Below are 12,017 nucleotides of genomic sequence, written 5' to 3'. Positions count from 1 at the left end.
ATGAACTAAGAAAAATTCCTACTGTTAAATCACAAAATAAAGCCACTTGTTCTGTAGACTCTATGGCCTGGGATACAGTTTTTAACCAAGAAGTGGGAAATTGCTTGGTAAATTTCTCTTTTCTGCTTAACTAACTCCTTTAATTAATTTTTACTGACCTACTCCTCCTTCAACATGAAAGGTGTGAATAGATAAAGAATTGGTCTTGCAGACCTGCCTTCTAAAGTCAAAAAGTAAAGAGGGAGATGGATTCGTTCTCTTTCAATTTGGGATAGAGCTTTGGTGTGTTAAGATCTGCAAACTGATTATTAGCCACAATGGTACAATGTTATCTCATTATCCCATTATTTCTACTTTGGCATGATAAGAGCTTATGTTTTAGATAAAATGCTAAGATGGGATTAATGACTAAAGCAAGGAGAATCAAGTTTTAATGAGAAAAGTACACAACATCAAGAAAAAACTTTGTGTGCTGTCTCTACTTAAAGGAGACAGGCTAAAGCTCTAGCACAATTTCTTCTATCTTGAAGAGCCACCCTATCTACTAGTTTGATCAGATGGCACCATATTGTCATCTTTTCATTAGTAAACAGAAGGTGTAGTGTCATTTAGAAACTTGTTTCCATGTGGTAGAAATTATAATTGGTTCTAGAAGTGTTCTTTTTTTTTGCAAGATGTTAATGCTGATCACCAGGGAGGCCAGCAGTCCAGAGCACTGTGGTTCACTAATCTTATCATCCCTGAAATTTATCAGTGACCTGCAGAAAAATTCCTATTGAATGTCCAAATTGTTGTCTTATATTGTCCAATAGACGGTAATGCAGAGAAATAGATACACAAGGTTATCAATCAGTGATCAGATACTTAGTATAATGAAGAATTTATTTTACTAGTAATACTGTAATCTATCATTTTAAATTATCTGGATTTAGTTGTGGCCCTGGCCTTGATGATAATTTGGCTTTCATTTAAGCAAAGAATACTTAACAGCCTGTAGGACTCTTCTAGTTAATTGTAAAGGACACAGGTAATAAGGTAATCCTAATCACGTTTAAATATTCTTTGAGCAGATTCAAACATGCAGCAAGCAGGGAACACCCAGAGTCAGACTCCTGGGATGTCAGCCATGAGCCTGGCCTTCCAGTTGACTGGTCAACCAGAGTGAAGTCTACAGCACAGGTCAGGGCCTTTGTGAGGGAAAGGGACCATTCCTCATTTTCAGTATCCTGTAGGGCCTCTGACAACAGAACAACTGAGAGTTTGGTAACTCCTAAGACTGCCTGTGAGATAGGTTTCATGAACTGTGTGTTCCATCTCCAATGGGGTGGCCTCCAGTTCCACATGACAGGAAGGCAGGTGACTGCCGCAGTCTCTGGCTGGGCACAAGATCACGAGCCACTCGAACAGGAACAAACTTTATTTGAAAGAACCGCCAATAACACGTCCGCCCGGGAAGCTTCCCGATCCACCCACGCGGCGTTCTGCTGGTTCCTTCCCGGAACTCTAGCGCAAGCACCTCCCCGGAATTCCCTCCTACTGCACTTTCCCAACCAATGGGAACTCTCCAGGAGTCCCGCAGCAGGAGTCCGGTATCCATATGAATGTAATTTTTAACATAATCATATCATCTCAATGGCTAGCTGGCATCACCTTTCAATCAAAAATGCCATGCATCATATTAATTGGCTGTGGCTCCCAGCAGGTGACATGTCAGGTCAGGGACAAATGGGTACCCATCTTCCTTATGTCACCAGGCAGGACCTCCACTTATGAGAAAGGCACTGCTGATCTTGGCAGCTCATGGGAACATTGAGGCTGAGGGTGACCAACCACCCAAAATGCTGCTTAAGACCCCAAATGGGGATGTTCTGGATATACTGGACAGAGCTTCTCACCTTGTCAGAAGGACATCTATACTTTGCATAGCTATCATCCATCTACCTACCTACTTTCCTATCTATCAGTATATGTACATGTATATGTATGTATCTTTACACAAATGTGTACATATGCATATGTATACATACAGACAGATATGCTTCATGGGGCTGACTGTGAAATGTTTGTTGCCTTGTTAGTTTTAGCCTTAGGATTATTCCATTGTAAAAAAAGAAAAGAATTGTAAAAATACTTTGGCTAACAGTCTCTTCAAAATTCTCATGTGTATAAAAGCCTATTCTCTGCATTGTAATTTGAAACTGATGATGGTGTTGCTGTTGACCAAATCTGACACATAGCACAGGAGTGTCTGAAGTGAATTGGAGATATTATCATCATTTAAGCTTTTCAGAATTTTAACAATTCAGTAAAGGGTGGAGGCAGACTCTCTAAATCGCAGCACATCTAAAAATTCCCCTTCTTCCTGGGTAGCAAGGCCCATCTGTTACGAATCTCTTCAGGTATCTTTCCGCCATTGTGAAGAAACATGAAAGACACAAGTCAAATAAAGGTAAGTGAAGTGTCCTTGGAAGAATCAGAGAAAATGAACACTGCATCTCACGAGGTTCAAGGTCTCCCTTTCTCTCCTCCTTTGAGCACCATGATTCTTCCGCATTTATCCAGTCACTGAGCTGGAGATGGAGCCCTCAACCTGGGTGGTGTCAGAGAGTCTTCAGGTGTGAGGACCAACGGGAAGGGGAGGAGGATATGGACAGAGTTCCAGAAATCAGGATGTGTGAAGAGTCTTCTTGCTGTCAGAGCCTGAGCCTGCAGAGTTCATCACCCCTGGTGTGGTGTCCAGGTGTCTGGAAGCCCACTGGCCTGTCTGCAGTGCAGCAGCTAAGCTAATATGCACTTCTGTAGGCAAATAGAACATTTTGCAGGTAATTCTGATGAACAGTACCTAAGAGTTCCTTGGGCTTCACATAATTAAGAATAAACAAAGAATGCTGTCAGTTCCCTTGCGTTCGCTATTGACTTGATTTCACTGGTGCTCCGTGTCTCCAGTGGACCATTTTATTTGATCCTTGAGCTACTTAATTTCTGTGTCTTGCTCACACACACTTCTGCTCCCCTAAACATGCTCACGGGCTTTAACTCTGTGCAATAGGAGCTTCTTTCTCCTGAATCTCCACTGAGCATGCTCCAGGGGATTACTGGGGTATGGTCTGGACTGCCACATCCCACCACCTCTCTCTTTGAAAGGAAAGGTGGTTCAGAGAAGGGCAGAGTGAGGAAGGGGAGAAAAGGCATTACTTCTCCATGATTCCTCAGCCCCCCAGACCTTCTGAGATGATCCCAGCCAGATCACCCACAGCACAAGGCTTGGCAGGAGCTGAAAGGTGGTTCTTCTGCCTCCTTGCCACAAATCAAGTTCATACTCTTATCTTTGGCTCAAACTCTGCTCATTCAACCAGATGAACATAGACTCAGAGCCTTCCATGTAACTACAATGGAGACAACGAGGCAGCATAAAGGCTTTCTGGCAAAGCACAGATAATGGCATTATATCTCATCCTGTTTTAACACGAAAACACTAAAGACGCTTCTGGAAAAAAAGGTGGGAAAGGCAAAGCTGGAGATCCTGAAATCTTGGATAAATGTTAGGGCTTTAGCCATGTCTCTAGTCTGGCCTGGTTTACTGTTCAAGGCAAAACATGACCTTAGAATCAACCAGTTCAGTCCTTTCCTTTCCCAAGTGAGAATCGGGTGCCCAAGGGCTACAGCCACCTGGCCATGGGTCACAGAGCTGGTGAAGGCAGACCAGCAGGGGACCGGCTCCTGACTTGCAGTCCAATGTTTTTTTGTGGCAACTCAGAGCAAAACAAAAGCATAGGGCTGTCTTCCCTGTCCAGGCTCCACACAGGGAATGGCATGATGGCCAGAAGGGTCCCCGGGGAGAGGAACCAGAGATTGAAAGGGGACGGCCCTGCAGACTCATTAGCCATTCCTGAGCTACTTCTTTCTATGGATCTTCTCCAGGATCCCTGCCACACCTCCAGAGGGCTCCATGCAGCTCTGGGAATGGCAATTTTCTCCATGCTTTAATACTAGTCTATATCAGATGGATTAGTGGACATCATTCTAGGTGAATTTTAAAAAGTCTAATGTTGCCTGAGCAATTGTGTTCTGCCTTGTCTTCCTCACTCCTCTTTTTTTCCTCTTAGGTTCTAGTTTTTCAAATTCAGACAGAATCCATTGTTTTTGTGGTCCCTTTCCGTCTGCCCTCTCTGTTGAGCAGCAGTCTCAAAGCTAGACAGAAAGCAGGGACCGGATCACTGTGAAGTGCATCGAGATCCCTCAGGTCAATGCACAGCCTTGAGCAGTCCAAGGCAGGTGCTCGCCTTGGCCCTGTTTGAGTCAGTGATCTGCAGCCTTGGGCTGAGCTCTCTGCTTGAGTCTCTTCATTTAAGAATGAGGATAGCTCTGAGCACTCTATTTTACTCAGTGTCATGAAAATAAAATGTAGGTCCAAAACACATTTATAAGTCTTCAAATATTAGATACTGTGTAACCAGACCCTACATGTCTATTCTTTGAGGGTCTCAAAGGTCTCTGGAAAACTGTTAAATTTAACAACAGAAGCTTTGCGTTAGAAAACAAGCTAGTATGTTTCAAGGACTCCTATGTTTATTTAGGAAAGAAAAGAGAGCTTTCTAATTTTTCTCATGCAAAAGAGAGGGGTTCTGTTTTAGAATTCTCTAGAAGCCCTCTGCCCTCTGGGAGCATAATTGAGTGTTACAATACTATTTATTGCTCCGTGTTCCTCTGGGCGCTGTAGTATTGAGCTGTAGTGTTGAGGAAATAGAGAGCTATGCAGTAAATGGCCAGTTCACTGGAGTTCAAATGGGAAGGACAAACTGCCCTCTCTCTGTGCTGAGTATGCATCCCAGGGGCTCCCATTTTGGGGTCATCTTAATGAGTTGTAAACAACCTCGTTTTTGCCCAGTAAAGGTCATAGCAATAGATATGGTTTTGAAATGGAACACTTAATGATCACATTGCTGATTTAAATGGTTCTGTGTAATTATATAACAATTATATTCATGGGTGGCATCTATTTAATGTCATTTTTTTCCTTATTAAAATGTGTATCATTTTGTGTGAGGGAAATTAGATATTTCATAAAATCCAATTTATTCTTGTTCCTTAACATTGTTCCTTAACATACATTAGTGTATTAGTTTAAAACTGGTAGAAAATAATGTTGTGCTCTATCGTTTTTGTTTTTGTTTTTTTCTCACATCTTGAATCAACTAAATCAGTTAATTTCATTTGCTTTATTTTTACCCCTTAAGTGCTTGGGATTGACTCCATGGTCTTGTGTGTGCTAGGCAAACTGCTCTACCACTGAGCAATATCCCTTTTTGCCTCACCTGCTTTTTAAGTTCATCATGTGGGACATTTGCCCCATGAGATTTTCATGAAGTATAATAGAGTTTATATTAAATGAGTTTTCCAATGATCTGCCCCTTGACAGTTGACTTAAGCATGAAATGTGGTATATAATAGAAGTATTGCTTCACTTTTAATACATTATATAGTGATTTATTATTTTGTTTGCTTGTTTGTATCTTATAAGCACAGACTCCTAAAAAGTTCTGTGAAAATCAAATTTCAAATATTCTTATTTCTGCTTTATAAGCTAAGAATGTTTTATTTGAACTTAGAGTACTGAATTGAAGTTTATTCATAAAAATTTCCTATGATTGAAGAGATGTATTTTTAAAATTTTCACTATTTTCCCAGATTTGTAAGTCTACAGACTTATTAGGATAATGAAGCATGAAGAATTTAGTTACAGTTTCTAAGTGTTATTAAATAAAGTTTTGATTGGTGACATTTAGAAATGTTAGAAAGGACAAAATCCTAACTCTGGGTATAGATTAATTGTCTTCTAATTGAAAGAGAAAAGGTAAGATCTTAGAGGGTACAGTAGTTTTGTAATACTTAACAATGAAGAAGGCATTAACCCTGTCTTCACAGAGTTGTGCAGTGATGAAGGTTGAACATCTGTATCCCAGGTCTACATTTGAATTCATGTCAACCATTTCCATCATTTTTTGGTGATTTATTTTATAAATAGGAAGTTATTGGGGCCTGAACAGATGCAAGAGTACCTTTCAATAAGAAGGTACATTTCAACAGGCCTTCAGTTTGTCAGGTGGTAGATGTCATACTGTACAACTTGCCCTCTTTGGTGGCAGATATAAAGTTGGAGACTAGCATTGCTTTCCCCAGAGTATTTGTTTACATGGTTTATTAAGGCTTGACTGCCTGCTTTTGCAAACAAAGGTTGTGAAATATGGCATTAATTATTAAAACAACTAAAGAAATTTCCTCTTATAATTGCGATATTTGTACAATGAAAATAAAAGCACTATGCATATTTTAACCTTCATTTCATTGGGATAATGTAAAGTCAAAAGTCTAGCACAGAACAATCAATACACTTGAAGAACAATCAATTGTACTAAACTTGTGTTAAATGAAGGATCAGATTTTTTTAAAGTCAGGAAATGATAAGAAGCTGTAATCAGTGAAAATAAGCAGAATGAACTTCTATGGGCATCATATAATCATGATGTCACAGGACAGTGACTGTCTGGTTGGGCACAAAATCACGAGCCACTCACAGCTTTGTAGATTCAAACAGCAATTCTTTATTCCTGAACTTACACCGGCCCTCTACCAACACGTTCTGGGGCAAAATCCCAAATACTCTGTGAATCCCGAGAGAACTCAAGGGGAACTCCAGGAGCGGGCATGCCTGAGGCAGCAGGATACGCCCTATTCCCAGCAGGGTACACCTTAAACCTGGAACTGCCCTAAACCCAAGGAGAGCCATAAACCCTGATCTGCCCTAAACCCGGATCTGCCCTGGTCCTTGAGCAAGGTCACTTTACATGCAATGTCACTGCAAATGACCTGGGTCCAATATGGAGAGTCCTTCCTCTAAGCAACACTGGGTAGGCTGACAAAGAAATTGCCATGTGTCATTCCTACTTGGCAATGGCTCTAAGCAATCTTCTCAATGCAGATAATGTTCAATTTAAAATGGTTTGGCTTATAATTTTTTTGACATTACCATGATACCAAAGCATACCCATTTTTTCATAATGTTAGCACAGTATTCAACTAATTACATGATACATTCAATATTTTATTATAAAATAAGCTCTGTGTTAGATGATTTTCCCCTAACTGTGGGATAATTAAGTGTTCTGAAAACATTTAAGGAAGGTTAGGTTAAGCTGTGATGTTTGCTAGGTTAAGTGTATTAAATGCATTTTCCACATCTGATGAATTTACTGGGATGTAGCTCCTCTTATTTTTTTAAGCTGTACTCACCCTGAGTCAGGTATACACATAGACCCTGATCTGTCTGTTATCAGCCACAGTCTTATCCCCAAGTTTTTTACTGTTTTCCCACACCTGAAGAATGTATTGCCTGTTTGCAGGCAAAACCCAGAAAGACTAACTCCTGATATTTTGCCACTATTTACAAGAAATGGGTGTTACTTCAGTCCTGGGGCACACCAATAGTATGTCAGTGGAGTGGCCCAACACCTAAAATAACTGAGCATGCATTTTGAGTTTTTAAGAGTTCCTTGACCTTATCATGCTCACAGATAGGACTGAAAATTAATGAAGTTTCTATCATCCAAAATTCAAGTCCTGGGCACATGCCAGAAATTAACTTTTAAATTGACAGCAACCTAGTTTCCTACCCAAACCTGAATTGAGTAAAATGGTATTCATTAAAGAAGTATAAGGCAGCATATTATCCTTCTAATCCTCTAATGTAATATATATTATATAAATATATATATATATATATATATATATATATATAATTAATTGATGTCCCCATCAATGCCTTTGTCTTTTTGACAATTCAGCTCCACTTTCCCCTCCTAAGCTCTCTCATATAGTGAAGGGATTGCAAATATGGCGGCGGGGGCAGTATGTTATTCTGAAACCCTGCTAGCTGAGCACTAACAAACATTAAATAAAAAATGTTGGTTTGTGAAGTTGGAAGAAGAAAAGTAGAAGAAGCCTCCTTGTTTCTCAAGTAGTAGCAGAGATAGAGGCTGTGGACTTTAAAACACACAAAATGTTATAGTGACTTACAGGCATTCTACTGTGAATTGTTCACACTGTCAGAAAATCCCCTATGATTCTTGCATTATCCTGGATCCCCCAAAGCTAGAAGCAAACACTGGATTAAAAGCACTTGTTGCTCACTCATCTGGGAATGTTTGCTGCCCAGATACCCACTTGGCTCTCAGACTCATTTAATTCAATCTTCTGCTTGAATGTCACTTTCTGACCACTGGATAAGAGTGTACTTCCTTCAGGTCTCCTTTCCTTATTCTTCATTGTACATATTCCATTTATATTCTTTACTATATGCTTATTTATTCATTGATATGGGATGTCAGTTCCAGGAGAACAGTGACTTTGTTGTGCTCCCTGCTGTAGCCGTGATATCTAGAATAGTACCCAGACCACTCAAGGTGCTCACTAAGTGTTTGTTCAATGAATGAATAAGTGTTAAATACAATAAAAAGTACTTAATAATAACAATAATAATAACTAACCTCTATGAGTGGTTCTATATGCCAGCCTTGTGCTAAGTATTGACATACATTATCACCTCAAATTCTTCAACAGAGAATTCTCCTCATGCAGTGATACAGGAGGAAATGAGAGTTACTTCCCATCATTCCATTCTCCATGAGGCAGTGTTTGGCTTAGGGGTAGAATTCATAGTGTCAAAGAGAAGCTCAGAATCTGATGGTTGGAGGAGAAACTTCTTTCTTCTTTATTAGAAGCAGGAAGCATGTGGTATCCTGAAGCAGGATACCACAGCAATTGTTCCACTACCACAGACTCAGCTTAAGGTTGAAACTAATAAGAATGCAAAGGAAAGAGAAGGAAATAAGTTGGGCTCATGCCCGACACCATACAGTTGCTGAACCAAACCTTACCTGAACTTTGTTCTATTTATTTTATTAATATAAACTAATAAATTCCCTTGATTATTTAATCCAGTGTGTGTGTGTGTGTGTGTGTGTGTGTGTGTGTGTGTGTGTGTTACTTGCAATTGCAAATATCTCAACTAACCCAGGTAGGTATTATTTAGTAGCTGTGGGCTCTAATACAAATTATTGAGGCTCTCTTTTATTCTGTTCCTTCATCTGTAGAGTGAAGGAGAGAAGTTAGATCTGGCTTTTTTTGAGGATTAAGAGACACTGTAGATAAAAAACACTGCATACAGTGTCTAACATATAGTAAGCAGTTTATGTATAATTTAATATTATTTCAAGAAGCATTGAAAGATAAGAAAGAATAGAGGACTGTAATTACTTTATGTCTGATGTGAGATATCTAACCACACTTACTCCCATGGCCACCTCTACTTGATGTCTCTATTACCACAGAAATTCATTTCAATATATTGTTAACATGTCAAATTCCTGAGCTATACTGTGAGCTTCTAGAATCTGGTAGACAACACAATGTCTTAGTATTCTTTGTATCTGTCCTGATGCCCAGAATTGTGTCAGGCTTATGGCAAGGGATTTCATGAAGTTTATTGAGCTATAGATTGAACTTTCAAGGAAGGCACCTAAAAAAGGAGCAGCTGTATGATGTCAGCATGGACCCAATTTATTTCCCTCTCTTTCCTTTGCATTCTTATTGGTTTCATCCTTAAGCTGAGTCTGTGGTAGTGGAACAATTTTTGTGGTATCCTATACCTCATGCTTCCTGCTTCTTATCCAGAAGAAAGGAGTTTCTCCTCCAACCATCAGATTCTGAGCTTCTCTTTGATACTATGAATTCTACCCCTAAGCCAAGCACTGCCTCATGGAGAATGGAATGATGGGATGTAACTCTGGTTTCCTCCTGTACCACTGCATGGGGAGAATTATCTGTTGAAGAATTTGAGGTGATAATGTATGTCAATACTTAGCACAATGCTGGCATATAGAACCACTCATAGAGGTTAGTTATTATTATTGTATTATTAAGTACATTTTATTGTATTTAACACTTATTCATTCATTGAACAAACACTTAGTGTGCACCTTGAGTTGTCTGGGTACTGTTCTAGATGCCAAGGATACAGCAGGGAGCACAGCAAAGTCCCTGCTCTCCTGGAACTGACATCCCATATCAATGAATAAATAAGCATATAGTAAAGAATATAAATGGAATATGTACAATGAAGAATAAGGAAAGGAGACTTGAAGGAAGTACACTCTTATCCAGTGGTCAGAAAGTGACATTTGAGCAAATCTATGGGGGCAGGTGTGTGGATTGGTCCAGGAGTTCTCTCAGCACCTCCATTTTTTCAGCACTGGAAGATCTGTTTCCAATTTGGATCCTGTTTATGAAGTGGCTTGTATTGCCAGAGGGACTTCAGATGTTCTTTTTGAACTTCTCCAACAACCTTTCCCTCCCTCTTCTCTACTTTCCAATTGCCAAGGCTCCTTCAGACAAGCATTCTTCTATGAGAGAGAGAGAGAGAAAGAGAGAGAGAGAGAGAGAGAGAGAGAGAGAGAGAGAGAGAGAGAGAAAGAGAGAACTGCAGCATGATGCATGGCTAGCATTTTGCTCGACAGAATAAAAGAAAGCCAGGCTTTCTAGGTTTCACATCCGTGCATAAAATCTTAGAAAATAAATATATACCATAAGTAAAAGCTTTGGGGCAAATGCATTGGCTAAGCTTAAGACTCAGTGGAAAGTTCCTGGAAGAAACATGAGATAACCCAGTACCAGTGCTGCATGAGTGACTGTCCCAGATGAGGACTGATTATTACCAATGATGATGATACTACATGTATTCATTATGCTTTACATATGCTCTCCACACTTACTCTAGTTTGGTCCAAGATGACTCTTTGTGATCACTACTGTTATTCAGTGAAATAAAGTAACTGACCAAGATTACATGGGCAGAACTTAAGCACATGTTCGTCTAATTAACTTTGCTTGTAAACACTATGTTCTACCACTTTCTTAGCAGGAAAGAAATAAAAACTGATAGTAGAATTCATCATATCAGTCCTTTACTATCTGTTTTGTGTATACTGTTTGTGGTTGCATGTTGTATAATGTGGCTTTTATTCCACAGAGTGAATTCATTTATTTTTTAAAAGACCTTTGCCCTCTGTAGAAATATACCTGTAAAACAATACCTACAATAATTCTGGGGATAAAAGACAAACATAAAAATCTCTGAAAGTAACTGGAAACCATATTAAAATATTACTAATATTCAAAAGAAACAAGGGGAAATTCAAGAACTGAAAAATGCAATAGGGAAAAAATTTTAAATATTTTTTTAGTTGCAGGTGGACACAGTAACTGTAATTTATTTATGTGTGCTGAGGATCGAACCCAGGGCCTCATACATGGGAGACGAACTCTCTGCCACTGAGACACAGCCCAGGCCTGCAATAAGAAAAATTAAAGACCCAAAGAATGTATTTAATTAGGGAAAAAAGAAAAAAAGAAAGAAAAATAAGTGGAGGGAGGGAGGTACTTAAGTACATAGGAAGTTTAGCATTCATTTAATTGAAGTCTCAGATGAAAAGATAGAGGGCAGAAGTTATACAAAATTTCATTGCTGATACATATACTCTTCACATTTTGCCTTTTCTGAAATCAGGATGTTTCTTAAAATTGATAGAATGTACTCAGCATTAAAAGAGAATAAAATCATAATATTTGCAGGTAAATGGATGGATTGAAGAATAAAATGCTAAGTGAAGTAACACAATTCCAAAAATCTAAATGCTGAATGTTTTCTCTGATATAAGGATACTGATTCATAATGGGGATAGAGGAAGCTTGAGAATAATAGACAAACTTTAGATAGAGCAAAGGGGAGGGAGGGGAAGGGAGGCAGCATGGGGGTAAGAAATGCATTTGGAATGAGATGAGCATCATTACCCTAAGTACAGTATGAAGACACTAGTGGTGTGACTCTATTTTTTCATGTCTCTTTATTCTCAGAGACATGAAAATTTGTGCTCTATATGTGTAATTGAATCACATTTGGTTGT

At 39.2% G+C, this 12,017-nt stretch overlaps 1 pseudogene; it reads left to right on the top strand.

Moving 5' to 3' along the window:
• Positions 1-4,223, top strand: part of LOC143390181 (short transient receptor potential channel 7-like) — a 63,806-nt pseudogene extending 59,583 nt beyond the window's left edge.
• The last annotated feature ends 7,794 nt before the right edge of the window (positions 4,224-12,017 follow it).

Source organism: Callospermophilus lateralis, unplaced genomic scaffold, assembly GCF_048772815.1.
Source record: "Callospermophilus lateralis isolate mCalLat2 unplaced genomic scaffold, mCalLat2.hap1 Scaffold_300, whole genome shotgun sequence".
NCBI lineage: Eukaryota > Metazoa > Chordata > Mammalia > Rodentia > Sciuridae > Callospermophilus > Callospermophilus lateralis.
Note: the sequence above shows the minus strand (reverse complement) of the source record. Positions and strands in the feature narration are given on the sequence as shown.